A 19,992-nucleotide genomic window follows, 5' to 3' on the forward strand; every position below is an offset into this window, starting at 1 on the left:
ATGAAATTAGGCTGCAAATTCAGTATCAGGTGAGATTTTACATATGACATTATTCTTCTGATGTCGAGTAGGGATTGTTACAAGATTCTCTCCATTTTCAATTTATTTAGGGAATGTGACCCTCCTTCTCATTTCATAGGCAATGCCTATGACACACACTCCAGGTCTCAGCCCAATGTGTCTTCTGCAGAGAAGTTTCTCCACTGGCCATCATTCGAAATTATGTCCCCACCTACCACCTTGTATCCCCATTTGGATTCTGTCACATCCTACTGTCTAATTTTCCCATGGTACCCTGTGCCACTTGACAGGAGAGTGTATATTTATTACTTGTGATCATACCTCTCAAATTTAAGGCCTCATTTATTTTTCTCAGTTCCAGCTTCAAGGAGCTGTGGGTCATCAAGAGCATCAGTTCTATAGTAGATGTGTTCACTTTTTAATTTTCATAAACTTTGAAAATATAATTCACTATCATCTTCTTCAAAACAAGAAATCTAGAGCCAGCAAGGTAGCTCAGCAGCAGATAAAGGTACTTGAACCACAAACCTGAGGTCCTGAGTCCAGTTTTCTGGAACCCAGATCCACAAAGGTGTCTCCTAGCTTCCATATGTACACTTTGCTACACATGCTGCCTCTATGCCATCATGCATTTAAGGGTATGCATTACATACATGTGTACATGTGTACATACACAGAGACATTAATAATAACATTAAATATTAAACATTTCCCTCTGGGTTTATTTATCACCTCTGATGATTTGGAAGTCTCAAGTTGTTTCTTCCCATCTTTAGATCCTATTTTCAGGAATGAACTTCTTACAAATTGCAGCCTGGGACAATTTTTTTTTTTTTTTTGACAAGCAAATGGCTTTCTTGGCCGTGTTTTATGAATTCCTTCTCTGTCCCTACCACCTGGGGCACTTAGGTTTATTCTAGATGCCTCAGAAGACCTCACAGCTTCAGGGGAGCCTCAATATTAGGAATTTTTCATGCCTTTAAGTCTCAAAACGAAAACTTGGTCATGCACTTGGGCTGCAGTTTCTTATCCCTATCATCAGAATTGGCTTCTTCTAGATGTTTGAATAACGTGGTCACTATTCTCCCAAGCAGCTTTCTTAACGTGAATATGTAGGATCTTTCCGGCCTCTACTGATGCCGGCAGGGTGAGCTTCTGCCAGAGGCTCAGGCTGGAGTCTGTAAGAGTAGAACGTATCAGGAAGTGTCTCCCCTTTTCAAATAAAAGTTGGTAGAGCTCACACTAGAAGCTTCAGGAGGTAATATCTTGAGATGGCAGATCAGCTCATCACTCTGCTACTGCATGTCCCTCTAAGATACTGGCTGGGGAGGTGACGTGGACTCCAACAAGGGAGAGTCCCTGGGCTCAGCTCTATATCCAAGTCTCATCACTCCTGGACTCTTCACAAATACATTTTTTTAAATGGTAACTAAGAACTGTGAATGTTTTCATTTAACTCTTTGAATGGCTGGAGCAAATTTCTGCACATGTGGAGGAAAGCAGAAAGACATTATTTAAACCTCCCATAATCTGCCAACGTTAGTCATTTTCTCTGATGTGCCTAGACACACCACCCAGGTCACCACAGCATTTTCCATAGGTAGGACTTAAGTGAGCAGTTTTAGGAAAGCTTGTGGTAAATTGTGTTCTCTCCTTCTGGGTATCTCTTTACAGCTATGTGAACCATTTAAAATGCTGATAAAAGTTTCAGAGATATGTGAAAACATTTAAGTTTGCTGGGAAGCTGTTCATCGGGAATCTTGTGTTTGGAAGCAACCGTGTTACCTTCTTTTCTGATAAATCTTCCCAGTACAGTTCTCCAGCAATGAGCCTTGAAGGACAAAGGTGGTCTCTCTCTAGGTCAAAGGGTAAAATGTACGTGCTATGCCATAATCTAGTGATTGGTAATGGGCCAGCATACCGTTACCTATTACAAAGTTCAATTATCCTAAGACTGGAGTTGCTCTCCAGTAATACAGACAACTGCATGGATGTGGTCATATGGTCTCTGTGGGAGCAAGGGGAATAGATGCAAACATGCTAACACTGATCCCTGTGTTCTCAGCAATAAAAGCATTTATCTCTGACACAGAAGTCTCTTCTCATCTCTTGCACACATGACTGCTGTGGGGCTGCCTGCCACTAGAGGCAGCTTCAAACGCTCCATAGTTGGAAGTGAATATCCAACAGGATCCCAAACAGAGAAGGGGAGAGTCATGGACTTACCTTTACTCATTTTCTGTTTATTCCCTGCTATGTGGTTCCCTCCTTCCACAAAGCACCATCAGAATAAATGTACTGTAAGTAAATCCTTGAACTCACCAAGAAGCAGCAGGTACCAGCTCCCAAACCTTTGTTGATTTAAACGTTTTCAGCGAAGTTATTTATGTTCTGTCTATCACTCTCAGCCTTGATGTTTGGATAGAGGCACACAGTTTTCACATGTGCAAGCCTGGGACAATCTAGGTTGACTCTCACTTGAAAAATGTCAAGAATCTCCTAACAAGGCTTTCTGAGTCTACGTTTGCCCCCTTTGCCGATTTTCCTCTTCCAAAGTTTGATGTTACACAGCTTTACTAACATTGCTTAAATGTTACCATAACCCAGAGACTGAGCACTCAAAACTTCCCTTCCCCATGAGTCTATAATGCAGGCTGTTCAAGGATTTAATACTTTTTCTTTTTATAATACTATTAAAGGCTCCAAATAATAATGATGATGATGATAATAATAATATGAATTTGTTATTAGTATTATTGCCAGGTATTGAACCAAAGTGTTATGTCTGCCCAGTAAGCATTCTGCCACTGAGCTACAAACCTAGTCCCAATAAATTAATTTTTAACTCTTACTTTAGCATTAAAGAAAAATACAAATTAGTTTCTAATTCTTTATAGATGTTATTATGAAATATAGCTTATAAAATGTTTATAAGATATTTTTCAAAGTCGCTGACCAACATGAATATTCATGAAAATAATCCATTTGGTTCTCCATTCTTGTTTATTTTGGTTGACCAATATGTCTTATATATGTTTGTACTATACAACTATAAAGCTCTCAGTAAAATTCATTTAATGAAGATCATATACATTTTGAAACCCTTGCTTAAATACTGGCCAGAAACTAATATGATTTTCCTGAAATTATAGTGAGATTTACAGTAAATATCTGTAATCATTCCATTAAAGGAGCAGTTATCAGAAGATAAGGAAAATATATGAAGATACAAGAGTGGAACTCATCACCCATCAGGGAACTGGAAGGGTTAAGACTGTCTCTGGCTGCATTTGTTCAGGCGAAGGCTCCAGGGAGGCAGAATCATCTCATTGCAGTTTATTCTACTAGCTTTACAAAATGACCAGCAAGGGGAATTCAAACACTTGCTCTACTATCCACAGGGTTTTCAATCACTATGAGCTAAGCTGCACTCTGTGCACTTACGGGTTTTCACTATCTTTGCTTTACAAGGATCTCTTTCTACAGTGATACAGAGTACTTCAGGGAAGGAGGTGGAAGCTCTGCTTGAGAGAGGAGGTTGGGCAGCTTCAGTTAACAATCTCTGTTCTTCTCACCACGTGGAGAAGTTGGGTTCAGTCACTTGAAAATTAAAAAAAAAAAAAAAAATCTGCAAGTTCCAAACAACCATCTTAAGAAGCCCAGTTTAGAAGACTACCAGGAACAAGACACTTGGCAATAAACAGAAAGGAAATTTCCTATTTTTCTAACAAATACATTGCCTCCGGAATCCAAGGTCTGATTTCCTCTGCTTTAGAAACTGATTCTGTCCCATTAACCAGAAATGTTGCTAGATCTTTAAATCCCTCCCAGCACTCAATCCAACCATTTTCTTACTCAGAGACAACACATCCTTAGCCATTTAGTAGGGTTAAGTATAAGCTGGAAGTTTGCATTATTATCTGTATGACACTGTTATACTTTAGTATACAGTTACTGGGGTGATCTGTCTGTGCACCGAAATATAGCTTAAAATATGAAAAGGAAGCCCAAATATGCTAGCAAAGGAGATAAGATAATGCAAAGAGAAATAAATCTACGAGGTCTGCTGTGTGCCAAGCTAAGATCGTGGAGCATAGACCGCATTTTATCAAAGTGCAGCCTAAACAAATGTCAAAGAGAATAACTTCTTTAACAAATATGGGCAACAATGGAAGGGAGATAGGAGGAGTCCTGTGCCCCTCGTGCATTTAGGAGGGGTTAACAATGGATAAAAATATGCACAGGAACACACTTAATAACCCTAAACTGCCATTCACTTTGTAGGAGGTAGTCAAGACACAGCTAATAAAACACTGAGAAAAAAAATGATTTTAGCCACCCTGCAAAACATCCTCCAGAGACCAGCCTAGAGGAGGGCTAGAGGCTACCTTCCGCTGGGGTAAATGCCTCCTTTTGTGTGTTTGTCCACACAAACCCTCACCAGGAGAGCTTCAGGGCAGCCGAGGGAACCACAGCTAGGATGCGTCAGTTTAAAAGGGCACATTGTAAACATTTCTATTTCACTCTCTGCCACTCTCATTCTGCTAATGATGATTTGAGCTTGAAGATGGGGTCTAAAATTAATTTTAAGAGTTGCAAGTGCAGTAAGCCAATTAAAGACTGTTACAAATCGGATCGGAGCAGAAACATGAACACTTCTTCCCCCCTGTGGGTTCTTGTTTTAGTTAGCTGACCCATCTTTAGGAACACATTCAATTACAAAAGCAGATGCTTGAAAAAAAATGCATTCCATTAAGGAACCTTTAGATAATGACATATGAAGGCAGACCTACATTATGTATGGTGCTCAGCCCCAGGCAGTCATGTTCCAATCAGACTGTGGGAAAAAAAATTCCGCTCAATCAACTTTTCCCAGTTAATTGTTGTTTTCTTTCCCTCATGACCCTGAATCTTCAACCATAAGTTCAGTAGGAGGTGACTTAAGACAGCTGGTGACGAAAGATCTTGTTCCAAACAGCTTCTCTCTCACCCCTTGGTGAGTGCTGTGGGCTCACTTGCCTCAGTTTTAGAGAGAGCTTTTCAGGCTGCAACTGAAGGTAGAGATGGTTAATTAATTCTTGCCCTGACTACAGACACAATGATATGTAAAAGCATAAGAACTTTTTACCAAAAACAAACAAACAAACAAACAAACAAACAAATAAATGAAAGTGAAGTGGCTTACTGGAAGTATGATGTACAAGGTAAGACATATTTGAGTTTCATCAAGAACAAAGAATAGAGCAGATTCATAAAGGCTAGGCTCTGGCAGGCCAGATTCTATAATGTGCTTTGCTCTGTCATTCCCCTAAACCTAACCTCAGGAAACAGCATAGTCCAGTTACCAAGGATTCATTCTTTGAAACTTCATAGCATCTGATGGGAATTTCTTTTAACAGAGGCCAAGGGTTCTTTTGAACGTTCTTTACTCTCTATCGTGGCTTCCGCCTGGATTCTAGTTTAACGTGTGACCCATGGAAGCAGCTGGTCTACCTTGTTGCTGCTTCAAGTGCAAGTGCACTGGCTCTCAGACAGGCACACCCGTGGAACTACGATGGCAAGTGCCAGGATGCTTAGCATTATGTGCCAAAGGGATGTTGTGAATATGAAGCCTAAATATTTCCCTACCTGAACAAGGTTCGAGGCTGGAGAAAGTGCTAGCCCCACTCCGAATCATCCAGATAATTTCTATCCCTTTGATAAGTTGAAAAGGAGGCAATGAAGAAGTGTGGGAGGAGCTGTTGTCTACTTGTCTAAGTCTTGGCAGTGCAGTATGATAGATTACTGTATGCTAGATCCAAAAGTAACTGGGGTAGGGGAGAGCAGGGGAGGGCAGGGAAAGGTAGGGAAGGGCAGGGGAGGGCATGGGAGGGCAGGGAAGGACTGGGTAGGGTTTCTTTTGAGTACCTGATGTTCTTAAGAAAAATGTTATCCTTGGGATGAAATATCACTGGGGTCATTTAGAAAAGCTATACATTCTTAGTGCTTGAGGTTTGATATCAAACCTTCCTGGATCTGCATGCAAGCAATGCTTACTCTTTTTATAACTGGGCAATCATTGAATGTCTCTGAAACTTAAACTTAGTTGTAAATGAACCAAGAAGAATAACTATAAAAATTAATGTGAAATATATGACATAAAATAAAAACTAAACGTGATAATGCACACCGAGGCTTCTGTTTAGTTTCTGATGTTACCACGTGATAAATGCTAGCTACTGCTCTTATAGAACTCAGACACCACCAAGTGTAAAGACTTGAAAGTTTTGTACTATCATATACCAGGCCCCTATTTGTATTAAATATATCTAAACTTGTAATGAGTCTTTTCTTTCAAGACAGAGTTTCAAAGAAACTTCTAAAATTGGTTTCTGTTAAGCAGACATTGACTTTCATGAACTGACATCTGTTTTGAAAACAAACTTAAAGGAGAAAACAGATTCAGAGTGTGGAAAGGGCTCTGTGGACCACAGAGGAGTTGCATCCCAGAAAGCCAAGCCTGAATTGTTTAATAACTGTTCAGTATCACTCTAGCCAAAAGGCCACACAGAAGTAGGAAGGGTGGAATTTTACTCAGCATGAGGAGAAGGATGCTCTGTTGGATCAACATCCACCAAGACCACTCTATGTGAAAAATAACACCAAAGACACTGGGTGGTTACTGATGATCTATAGTGATAAATTTTATATATCTACACTTCCCAGTGAGCAAAGCTTTGCTTAATGTCTACCCCAAAGAAATATATTATCTATCATGATCAGTTACTACCAAGTGATTTATGCAGTAGGTTGACTTTTTGTTTGATACTTGGCAATTGTCAGAGAATAAGTCACTTGACTTCAAGGCTTACCTATTGGGCACTTGCTAATTTGTTTGTTTTATGGTAAGCGGGGATGTGTATGTATACATTTGTGCATGTATAAAATTATCTGAATATGATGGACTTTAATTTCTTTATGTTATACATTTAGAACTATTCATTTATTAGTTTTTACAGGAAGCAACAAAATGCACTCCTGTATCAAACTAGGTATCTCCATTTTAAAAATTCAAAGCTACTTTTTAAATATGTATGTATAGACTGCAAGTGTGTGTGTGTGCTGGTGGAGCACAGGGAAGGGTGTGGAATTTCCTAGAGTTTGAGTTACAGGCAGTTGTAAGCTACCAGATGTGGGTGCTGGGAGCTGAGCGATAGTCCTCTGAGAGAGCAGTTAGTACTCTTAATCACTGAGCATGTCTCCAGTCCTGATAATTCTCTCCTTAATGTATTTTTTGTATTAAATAAAACCTCCTTTGTTTATGGTACATGGATTCCACTATTATCATAAGTAACTTATAATGAAAGAAACAAAATCAATTGTCATTTTATGGTTGTGAGAAGGCACGGTGGAGGGAAAGGGAGTGTAATATAGAATTCTGTTAAAACGTCAGAGGAAAATGGGATTAAGATCCCATGGGGAGGATCTTTGCAGATAAAATAATGTAAAATTTAGTTTCCTGTAAGCATTTTATTTAACGTTTTATTTCTCTCATCTATGAGAGGGAAAAAAAAGACAAATGTAAAGAGAGAGGGGAAGGGAACAGTGTGTCACATCTGTGTGCTATGGGTGAAGATGGTGGCCAGGCAAAGTTCAGGGTGCAAGGAGGGCTAAGAAGATAAATAACTACTAGAAAAGAGGTGGGAAGGGTTGCCTAGAGCTGAAGTCTGTGCTCTTTTGCTGTGCATGCTATGGGTTGGCTCATAATTTAGAATGATCTAGGAAATCTTTTTCTTTGGGAAGTTGATGCTTTGAAGACTTCCTTGTCAAAGATGCAATTGCTCATAAGGTGTCTAGGTTGCTTTGAGAAGTCTAGATTTTACATCTCCCATCTCGTGGCCAGTACAATAAATATTGACATTTATTGCCATCCTGGCTCTACCCAAGTGGCTTCGAGTTTAAAACTTATATTATTCAAAATTATCAAAAGGCTTCATTTTTAAAAAGAAAAGGACATTGTCACAGAAGGGATTCATTTTGAATTCTGATTCAAATGTTTCTGCCAAAATTTTTTCTTTTGATGAAAATATAGATTCAAACGTTTGTCTATCAATTACCAATGTATTCATATCAGATTAGGCCAGATGCTGTATCGGTCACAGGTAATAGACTTCAGTTGACTGTTTTTTGTTTGTTTTTATTGACTTTATTTTAGAAGGAGGTCACTTGGTGGATACAATGTTGGTTCAGCATTTATGTACTTGCCATGACGTTGTTGAAACAACATTCATAATAGAACAGATTATAAGTCTTATAAAGGACTGCCAAAAGAAAGGGCTTTCCTGAAAATTTTATGGGCCAAATGACTGAGATCACACACACACAGACACACACACACACACACACACACACACACACACACACACATTTGAACACTGAGAGTAAAAGAAACAAGACTCTATGTATAATGATCCTTACCAAAGTGAAGAAAAACCACTAAGATGCTACCATGAAGACACAAGGAGCCCATCAGATGCATGATCACTACCATTTGTTGTGTGTGTCAATAGAAGTGAAAAAAAAAACACTCAATAGTTTCTGGTGACATTTTGCCAATACTTTTGTAGCCTTAATCTATACAGTGGAGGAAGAACTTTTCAGGGGCCAAGAATGAATCTCAGAGCCCAAGCTCCAGAGGCAGGAATTGTGCTTCTGCCTCCATCTATTTGCGCTTCTGCCTACATCCACCTTAACATTTAAGATGCTAAGCAACTGATTAAGAGACATCAGTTACGAGGAACTGCAAAAATCAGCCAACAAACCCAGGAAAAAAAAAAGGAGGAAAGTTTACCTGAAGCCTCTAGATTTATGACCATGCTCTATAAGATCCTATTAGAGAGCTCCATGTCAATGGGAAAGGGAATCCAAAACCAGAAAACCATCCCAGAATGAGGGTCTGCTAAACTACCTGAATGTTCCACATCTGGAAAGAATCGTGAGGGAACCAGCCCAAAGCACAATGGTATAGAAACCCTTCTCAGGTTTACAGTATGGGTGGCCCTGTGGCTCATGGAAGTGAAATCTCCATCCTGGAACAAGCAGTCACTACAGGGGGCAGCATCTGTGACACAAAATTATAACGCCCAATCTGACTGAACGTGCTCTGCTGGGGTGGCTGTTTTCTGACTATATATATATGAGCAACACTAACCAGATGGATGACCAGAATGTCTGGGTCTTTGATTCTTTCAATTCATTCAGCATATTTTCATATGGGCTTCTGTGAACCAGGTACTAGGGATAAATGGACAAACAGGATAGGTACTATTCCTACTTCAGTGGAATGTCTGATGTTGCTGACCTCAGAGACCCTCTACACAGACCTGAGGCAGATAGGATGATGCAAACTGCCAAGGAATGGCCCACTATTATGAAGAACAAAAGCAAGACCTTATGGAAGACTAGAAACTTGTACATTCTACTGACTAATCCACTGACTGGGCATAAGAACCCACATGGCATCCCGCTTGCAGGTGCCATATGTTTGAATGAACCACAGCAAAATTCCCTTAAGCCCTATCATCTGTATCCCAAGTATCTAGCATAAAGCCCTGCCTTCCTGGAATTCACTGTGTACAAGTTTGGCCTCAAACTTATAAAGATCTGCCTGCCTCTGCTTCCCAAGTACTGGGATATGTGCCCCCATGCCCAGCCAGGAAGTTCACTTTTTTAAGGGTCAGATTTAGATGAATATTGACTTTTTTTTTTGTTTCAATCTGAAACTTTCTAGAATAAAAGTTTTATCGGCCTCTTTGTTTTTCTATCTGTCTATCTATCTATCCATCCATCCATCCATCCATCCATCCATCCATCCATCCATCCATCCATCCATCCATCTATCTATCTATCTATCTATCTATCTATCTATCTATCTATCTATCTTTGGTTTTTGGGAGACCAGAGTTTCTTCATGTAGCTCTGGCTATCTTAGAACTCACTCTATAGACCAGGCTGGCCTTGAACTCAGAGATCCACCTGCCTTTGCCTCCCTAGTGCTGGAATTAAAGTCACTACCTTTTAAATAGTGTCGATTTAGCTATTTATAACACCTGCCAACAGATTAGGGTTTTTTTTTTAATCCTTGAAGATTTCAAAGATTGAGGCAATTTACTCTCCATCATTTTAGGCAGTTAACCCAGTGTTCAGCAGAGCCTGTACACAAATTGGAGGAGGGGACTAGAAACCCACAGAAGTGATAGAACTCAGCCCAATACAGAAGGGTCCAGATCTGGGAAAACACTTGGTAAGATAACATCCCGGTGACCAGACTCCAACCTGACACTGATTCCCATTCGTTGTGATACTGATCTATTGAGTGTTTGCTTTGAGGCCAAATAATCCATCTCTCTGGACAGCCTTGAGGCTGGCCCGCTCACAAGCAGTACTTCTCTGTAGATCTGAACCTCAAGTCACAAGACATAAGGCAGGTGGCAAAGAAGAATCAGACTGCACAGTTTTTAAGTGGTCTTTCCAGAGTCCCACTGAAGAAAGGTTCAATAAGAATGTGTTTCTTAAAGACAGCTGCATCCTACAGGTGATGTCACCAAAATGCAAGCTAATATTGCCAACAATATCCTAGTGCATTCTATAGTCATAGCAAAATCTGCTAATAAGCACAGAATCCATATTGCATGCTATGAGTGATAAGTAATGCACGAGACTTATAGATTATTCTACTTAACAAAATAAAGGAATGTGAAAACCTAATTAGTAAAAAAGAAACAAAGAACGGTTGACTTTTGACTCTATTAAAATAAAAAGCAATTACTGATAATCTTCATTGTGGTTACTATACTAAAAGGCAAGGCACAAGGGAGCACATTGTTTGATATAGCCCTTTCAAGACAGCCTTTAACAGAGTTAATACTATGGTTAGTTGAATGGTGAGCCTGTGAGGCTCAAATAGAATTCTCTTAAGATATTACTGCCTTTAAAAGAACTAGGATTTGAATCCAGATCTGCTTGTTTCCAGAGCCTGGACTTTTGTACCTATCGCAATATGTTTGGTTATAGAAAGAAAGACGTGCCACTCTGGTTCAGGAGGATGGGGCAGGCTTTGCAGAGGATGCCCATGATGTCTTAGTACAAAGGCAGGAAGGACTGAAAGGATTGGGGAGGAAAATGGAGGTAAGGTGGCGTCCAGATGGTTTGTCCAAGGAAAAGCTAAGAGGAGTCTGACGTTTAAATTGTATCTCTCCTACTGATATGCATGTTTTAAAGATGCATATGAGAGATGCATCACTCTCGGGGTGTTGGGAGATCAGCAAAGGAAAAACGTGGTCAAACTAAGTAATGTATAAGTACTCACGTACACAAGTAATAGGCATTGTAAGACTGCTCTCATCTTTTCTAGAGAGGAAAAGCCTTCTTTCTCTTTTGAAAGTTGGTAATTGCTTTCCTCATTTTTTGTTGCTCCTTTCGTAAATGATGTTGACGGTAGGTAGTTACTATTTGGACAGTCACATTTAACAGCATAATTATATTGTCAAGCATATGTTGTTTTAAAAACTGCTACCCTGTGTTTTGCTCCATGATATCCGAAGTCTAAAAAGCACTCATTCCATTCTTGAATATTTCTATAATTAGGCTGTATCTAGGAAAGCATGTTTGGTCCTCCTCTATCCCACACAGATGAAGGCCAATCTTTCTCTTTAAAAACTGGTATTTTTCTTTTTTAGATGTTAATCTTTTTTTTAACAATTTTATTTTTAAAACAAAGATAAATGTACAAATTTTAAGCATTTTTCCATAAAAGTATATGAATACATTTTTGGCAGTGCTTGGCATCTCACCCCCCCCCCATGGTTGATAGTGTGCATTAAGGTCTTACTAGTTACAATGAGCATAAAGTACATGTAAAACAGGATGTAATCCAGAATTAGTCAAAGTTTTCTTGGTGTGTAAGGATTGAGCATAATGGTCTTTTCTTTTCTTTTCTTTTTCTTTTCTTGAACTTCACACAGTCTGTGAGTTGTTTCTGGGGTGCTCAGAGTTTTCTGGGGTTAGTATCCTATTATCAGTGACTGCATATTATGTCTGTTCTTTTGTGACTGGGTTATCTCACTCAGGATGATATTCTCTAGATGCATCCATTTTCTTAAGAATTTCGTTAAGTCATTGTTTCTGATAGCTGAGTAGTATTTCATTGTGTAAATGTACCACGATTTTTGTATCCATTCATCTACTGAAGGACATCTGGGTTCTTTCCAGCTTCTGGCTATTATAAATAGAGCTGCTATGAACATTGTGGTGCATATTGGAGTGTCTCTGGGGTATATGCCCAAAAGTAGAATAACTAGATCTTCAGGTAGTACTATGTCCAATTTTCTGAGGAATCGCCAGACTGATTTCCAGAATGATTGTACCAGTTTATAACCCCATCAACAGTGGAGAAGTGTTCCTCTTTCTCCACATTCTCGCCAGCATCTGCTGTCATCCGAGTTTTGGATCTTGGCCAATCTGACTGGTGTGAGGTGGAATCTCAGGGTTGTTTTGATTTGCATTTCTCTGATGGCTAAAGATGTCGAGCACTTCCTTAGATGCTTCTAAGCCATTCGATATTTCTCAATTGAGAACTTTTGTTTAGCTCTGTACCCCATTTTTAATAGGGTTGTTTGATTCTCTGGTGTCTAGCTTTTTGAGTTCTTTGTATACCTTGGATATTAGGCCTCTATCTGATGTGGGGTTGGTAAAGATCTTTTCCTACTCTGTTGGCTGCCATTTTGTTTTCTTGACAGCGTCCTTAGCCTTACAGAAACTTTGCAATCTCATTAAGTCCCATTTATCAATCTTTGACCTTTGAGCATGAGCCATTGGTGTTCTGTTCAGGAAATTTTCTCCTGTGCCTATGTGTTCTAAGGTTTTCCTTACTTTCTCATCTAATAGTTTCAGTGTACCTGGTTTAATGTGGAGATCTTTGATCCACTTGCACTTGAGCTTTGTACAAGAAGATAAGAAAGGGTCTATTTTCATTCTTCTGCATACTAAGTGCCAGTTGGACCAACACCATTTGTTGAATAGGCTTTCCTTTTTCCACTGAATGTTTACAGCTCCTTTGTCAAAAATCAGGTGACCATATATGTAAGGGCTCATTTCTGGATCTTCTATTCTATTCCATTGATCCACATGCCTATTTCTGTACCAGTACCATGCAGTAAAAAAACTGGTATTTTTTAAAAAAATAATGATGATGTCAAGTTGGTTCATTTAAAAAAAAACTGTTGAAGGTAAATAGGTTACTTAATGACTATTCCTATGATAATGTCTGCTTCATATATAATATTTTTAGGATATAGATAGACTATCTTTTGGTTTCACAAATAGCCCACATTAGGCATGAGCTTGAGGAACCCTCTGGTTCCCCCAGTAATCACAGAAGAAAGTAAAAGCTGAGTTGGACAGTGTTAACTCTTGGAAAAACCAAACTTGAAGGCAGATGGCAGGTCCAGTGTGAAATGTAATTCTTCCTTTTGGTACAATTGGGCTTTTAGCTCAATGCCACGTATAAATTGCTGGAACTTTTCAACTAGGGGATGGACAGCAACTCTGAAATATAGCAGTCACCTCCTTACCTCTCTGCTGGAGAGGATTTTTGAGACACCTTTCCAAGAATACCCTAGGATTTCAGCTATGTCTCAAGGATAGCAACCAGAGGTAGGGAAGAAGGAAGTGAGCCAAGTTAGTTGCTGAGCTATACTCAACACTAGTGAGTGGTTGTCCCTGAAAGCTTTTCTGTATCAACAAAAGGTCAACTTGGGTGATCCCTAGAGAGAAAGTTCTAGCAAAGAATACACTGTGTAACTCAACATATGTTTTCATGAATTTCTTGGGACTGAAGCTGGTAGTGATTCTGACTAGCTGAGCCACCATGGTAAGGATAAGAAGGGTACATGGAGAGATAAGGGAGAGAGCCAGTGAGGAGCATTTAGAAGGTGGAAGATAATGTTACTCCAGTAGCAGAAAATCCCAAAGCTTTCTAGGAAAGACTGACATTTATATATCATAAGATTGTTATGATCACCAAGCTTAATGAGAAAAAAAGTGATATTTGAAATTTCTAAAAAAAAAAAAAAAGAAAGAAAGAAAGAAAGAAAGAAAGAAAGGAAAAATCCAGTTGATCAGGTACAGGTCATGTGACCTCCATTTCCACCATTGGGAACATACTAGGAATAATAGGGTCACACCAAAAGGAAAGGGGATGTCTATGAGCTAGAGGCCATACAAGTTGGCACATACTGTAGTGATCCTATTACCCACAGGATCTATTTCCCTGTTGTGCTGAAACTGGTTGTTATTAGCTAGTGAGAACTACCCTTGCCATTCTAGAGAAAGAACTGTCATTGACCATGGTAGAAGCATTTCTGCTATAGAATTAATAATCATAACCAAGTAGAGCTTGTTTCTCCATGTATTTGGTTTACAGAAGTCTAGTGGTCAATTTCAAATTAGCTGGACAGTGTTGCCCAGAATTGGTAGCTCTTGTAGATCCTGCAATTGGAATCCAACAGCTAATATACATCAGCCCTGGGTGCTGAGTGCTCTGAGTGTATTAACCCACTCAGTCTGTGCAACAACCTACTAAGGCAGGTGTTATTTTTGCCCCACTTGACAAATTAGAAAGAAAGAAAGAAAGAAAGGATAGAAAGGTGTGAGTCAATTTGACCAAGCTAAAATGTCTAAATTGCAAAGTGAATATTTGAACCAACCCAGGCAGTCTAGAGTTAATATATTTTTAAGAGTTTTAAATGGTTTTCAAGTATGTGTCTTTGTATGCAGGTGCCCTCAGAGGCTAGAAAATGGAGTGGGATATTTTGCAGCCGGAGTTCCTGGCCACCATAAGTTGCCCAGTATTGATTCTAGGAACTAAACTTGTCAGTACAAGCTCTTTAATGCTGAGCTAAATCTCCAACCCAGTTTGACGTCATTTGTTATTGGTTTGACTTGTGATTCCCCTTCCTCAACATAGAAAAAAAAATGCAACATGCTCATTTTAAATCCAGAACAGATCTCAACAGGAGTCTTGTCCTACAGTCACAATGCTACTGTCAGTGGAAAGAGACCAGCACAGCTCTATACTGGAACATGGATTATTACTGCTTGGGTTGCACAAGGAATGAAGCCAAATCTACAAGCTTCTAAATAAATTTCTTGAAAATAGTCTCAGCTTGTGACAAGACTCAGCAGGCACAACTTACCAAAAAATATTCCCAAATAGACCCTGAGGTTTCAAGGCCAATAAGAAGGTAGTGAGAAATCTGAACCTCCAATATACTTCTTTTGTTACTATAAATGTGTGGGTACCTAAAAATTAAGACAAAGGGGTTGTATAGAAAGCCATATGAATTATATGTATAGTTTGGATCAGTCACTTGATTTTAGACATCCTAGATGTCAGGTCTATATAATAAAAATGCTACCTAATACCAAGTCTACTAATAAGGTCACATAAGGTGGCCCACAGAAAGGCATTTGTCAGTCTTGAAGAACCTGTAATGACTGATGGGTATTACTCCAGTATCTCTGCCTACAAAGCTATGTCTTCTAAATTCTAAGTAGGAATGATGATATAGGATCAATCTCAGATAGTATCTGTATTGACATGCTTTGTGGCAGACACTGTTCCATCATTTAAACCAAATTTATCAAGCCACTGGTAAATCAATAAAGAAATGGGATTATAGAAATCTCAACTAGAAATTTATGGAAGGAAAAACAATGGCTGCTTCTAGACAGACATATTATTAACCCTCCATGTCTCATTATACATATGCAAATTTCCAAAACACTGGAAAAAGAACAAAATCCAAACTATTTCAGGTCTCACACTTTTTGGATTTTGGATAGATTCCCAATTTGTACTAATCCTTTCATGGGGTATATATGAGAGAAAACAGATAAACCAGTTAGCATAGTTAGTTTCATTTATAGTAAGGACTTGTTTCTGTTGTAAATATAAACTTAATTATTATAACCATTGTTAATGCACTTCATAAATTTACTACTATCAGCTAAAAGACAGATTTATTAAAATCATCACCCAGGAGAAAAAAATTATCCTAAAGATAGATCAGGAAGATTTTTAAATAATAATATTCTTAACTTATAATATTTCCCTTGACACATTTATTTGTTCCTAATGTTTACCACAATTTCCAAACTTCAGCTCCATATACTGAAGACAGTGTGAGAAAGAGCGGGCAAATTTGTTTGATGAAAAAAAAAATCCTGCTTTATAAAACTAGTGGTATGTCCAAGACAGTGTTTTCATTTTGAACTTTGATTTCATCTTATAATTTCTGAGCAGGACTCTCTTGAATACTTAAGCCCCATTATTTTAGTGAGTGATCATAGCCAAAATACATTCTGGAAAGGGTTTAAAGGGTTGGCAAAATGATATTAGAAATATTTATTTAATTTGCTTTAAAAAGAATAGATGTGGATAAAGAAGTTACTCATTTTTACCTAAGGATCTTTAAAGATCTCTCCACATAAGAGAAGAACTATCAACAGTCTGATATAGTTAAATAAACAAAAGATGTATCTATTTATTTATAGTTTCTCTTAGAACTGCAAGAGGTGCCCACTGACTCTCTGTTGTGATTTAAAAAAAAATCTGAAAATTTTTTACCTTTCAATCCTAAACAACACTTTGTGAGCCATGATCATTCTCAGCTCAAACTGAATGAAGCTGGCCTATACGTTCTCAGATGCTGATGCAGGAGCTACAACAGCAAAATAACTGCATTGCAAAGTCCCAGTGATGCTCTTCTGGTCATTCCCTCATTAGATGAAAGGAGGAAGGCAGCAGGTGGCACTGCAACTTTCCTAGGATGCAGACAAAATTTAACCTCACATGTGTGCTTTATAAAATGTCTTACGAATACGATGCTCATGGTTAATTGGCTGGTATTCATCACTCTCATCTCAGCATTTTGCTCCAGGATCCATCTACACCTCGTTCATTTATCTCCCCGTGAAGACTGCTTACAATTCCCTTATTCCAAACTTGAAATACTGCCCTGTCTGTAAATATAGGAGCCTACAAGAAGTCCTGGTAATTGGTGCTTTTAGCTGCCCACTTAATCTTGCTTAAATTGCCAGCACACATGAAAGGGACTGATGGAGAGGCCCAGGTTAAGTAACCACCCGATGGCTAACACAGGGGATAAAGTTCATAAAGAACATCAGTGATGTTCCAAATCATGGAAAGGAGCAAGTCACAGGTGAAGGGCACTCGCTGGCTGGAAAGAAGGTGACAGCCAGCTGTGGTAGCTAGGACATTATTGCTTCTGTAAAGGCTCAACCCAAGCACAAAGTGGACATGTAATCTCCAACTCCCCAAACACCCCAATTTGGCCACTAAAGATGCTGTTTTACATTTCTAAACATTTTCCCTGTCACTACCTTTTATACTTCAGCTCTCAGGTTGTAAGTATTTGTTACTTGCAAAGCAGCCCCCTTTGAACACTGAATCAGGGAGGCATTTGTAACTAACTGCCAATGGGGCCTGCCAAACAAAAACTCCCTGCTGGTGACATGACCACCTAGTGACCTCTAAAAATGTTGTAACAATGTGAAAAATAGCTCCCTCTTGTAGGAAACAGCAATTTTTTAAATTAAACGTACATCGAATGTTCACTTATATACAGATAAATGGTGTTCAGAGTCACCTTCTCTGTTTCCAATTTCAATCTTTTGAAACCCAGCCCAAACCTAAATAAATAAACGTTGATACTAAGAAGAAACTAAGAACTCAAGAGCCTTGCGATTTCGCAAACAGCTTTTTTCCATTTTCAAAAATCTAAACTCCCGGGCCAGACAGAGAACAGGTAATGAGACAGAACAGGCTTGGCAGTCCCTGTGCGGGTCTAAGCTGGAAAACATGTCAGGCAGCAGTAAGTGGCTATAATTTGGCAGGCTTAATGTCTTTAAAAGTTTGCAGCTTGCATGAGAAAAAAATTTAAAAACACTTATAACATTTACAAATTGAAACACAAACACCAAGCTAAAAAGCCATCCTGGTGAGATCTCTTCTTCCTATGGCTTTTAAAGACCATCTCTAACTACACCTTCCCCTGTGCCTCTGTGACAGGTAGCAGTCAGGATTAATAAAGCTGGGTCGTGGGAAGCTACCGGATGCTGCTGTGTTCTCTGGGACTAACATTAGTGCTTTCTGTTTATGCCCCTGACTTCGGGACACTCAAGACCAGTCTTTAAAAGGTAAGATGTGTGCCCAGTGAGACAGAAGGAAAGGCAAACCCAGTATGACCACTAGTAATTTACAAGGCATTGGAGTGCAGTCTTCCAGCATAGTTTCTCCTTCTAGAGTTCCCAAGTCAGGAGTCCTGGAGCAACAGGGGTTATGGCATGTCAGGGGTGTTTGATTCTCATTTGTCTCTAGTTCATTCTGATGGGTTTGGATGCATTATTTGCAAACACTTGCCCAGGCCATAAAAGTTCAAATCACTTCTGAAAGAATGTGACACCAGCCACTGTTTCCTTTCAAGCACCTGATGGGCCCTGGTCACTCCATCAAAGTTACTTACAGTTCCAACCCTCAAAGAGAAAGAAAGGGAATTGATGTTCTTCTGATTTAATAAATAAGACACAAAAAGAAAAATAAGACATATGCTTATATTAAAACACGCTCATCCTTTTTAAATCTTAGCTTTAAAACTTTATTAATCAGTTGACACGCCAAGTTCAATGGGCTTTAGCTGAACATGACATACACCGAATTAAAAACCAATTCCTCTTGGCACAAGTGTGTGAGGTATACTCAGAAAAGAAGAGCAAACCAGAGCCACATGTAGACACTGGGAGTTACTACCAGTTCAGTGACTTCTTATTTTACAACATAGTTTTCCAGCCTGATTTCGCAAATATTAACATGTAGTTTGTTCCAGGGTGAGAGGCTGACCACTGCAAGAGAATATTGCCACACTACTAGGAACATTGCAAAGATGGAATTTTAAGGGTATTTGAGAAGTAAGGCCGGCCCTACCCTACAGACGGATCTATTTCAGTATTTGAAATGAGGACGTTCTCCTTGATAGTCTAATTAGATCAGTAGTAAATACGAGTCTACCTAATCCCCAATGTCTTATGCTCAAGCCTCAGCAAAGACACTGTCATAAGACTCACCCAATTCGTGTCACAGTGAATTGTTTCTGAGTTGAGCCTCATACTAATTATCTCCCAAGATTGACAGGGAGTCAATGAGAAATTGCATCTGACACGTTTCACACGGTGCTTGGCACGTGCTCCCTGATGAAAGGATGAGAGACAGAAGGAACTGGAGATCTATAAATGTTGTTTCTCTTAGAATTCCGATATTTTACACTTACATAAACTATTTGTCAAATAAGCTGACGATTTAGGAAATGCAATCACCACTCTTAGTGAGGTTTGACTGTGTGTCTACTCTTTTAGATCTTTAAAACTATCTAATGTGAGGGTTAGGTAATAGTTATTTTTTATAAGCAGCAAGTTAAATGAAGATATACATACATACATACATACATACATACATACATACATACATACATGTGTGTGTATAAACAAATGGCTGCACCTTTAAGTTATCTCATTTTCTATTATCAAAAGAGCTGCTTCCCTTGTCTACCTAGAACTGTGTTTCACTTGTTAGATGGAAGAAGATGCTAGTAGTGTTTTAAGTCTCTTAGAAATCTAATATTTCCCAGCAAGTCTCTGAATTAGGCCAAGTGACAGTGATCCTTTGGTGTTCTCCAAAAGGTAACCTGACTTGTTCTAAAAACCAAGAAGGAGAGAATGAATTCATATTTTACTAAAATTTCTTCTGGGCAGAAACTATATCATATTAAGCATTCAGATGGGAAGGATCAATTAAAGGACTAGAGTCTGGACATGAGGTGGTCAGGGACTCTGAACACGGGATGAGTGGAGATCCAT

The 19,992-nt window shown here is 39.0% G+C and overlaps 1 protein-coding gene across 1 annotated transcript in view; it reads right to left on the reverse strand.

Annotated features, from left to right (window-relative positions):
* The window catches only part of ERC2 (ELKS/RAB6-interacting/CAST family member 2), a gene marked incomplete at its 5' end in the record, with an annotated part of 796,341 nt that overhangs the window by 195,847 nt on the left and 580,502 nt on the right, over nucleotides 1-19,992 (reverse strand). The window lies entirely within an intron of this gene.

The sequence above is a fragment of the Micromys minutus genome (genome assembly GCF_963924665.1).
Source record: "Micromys minutus genome assembly, chromosome: 12".
Taxonomy (NCBI): Eukaryota; Metazoa; Chordata; class Mammalia; order Rodentia; family Muridae; genus Micromys; species Micromys minutus.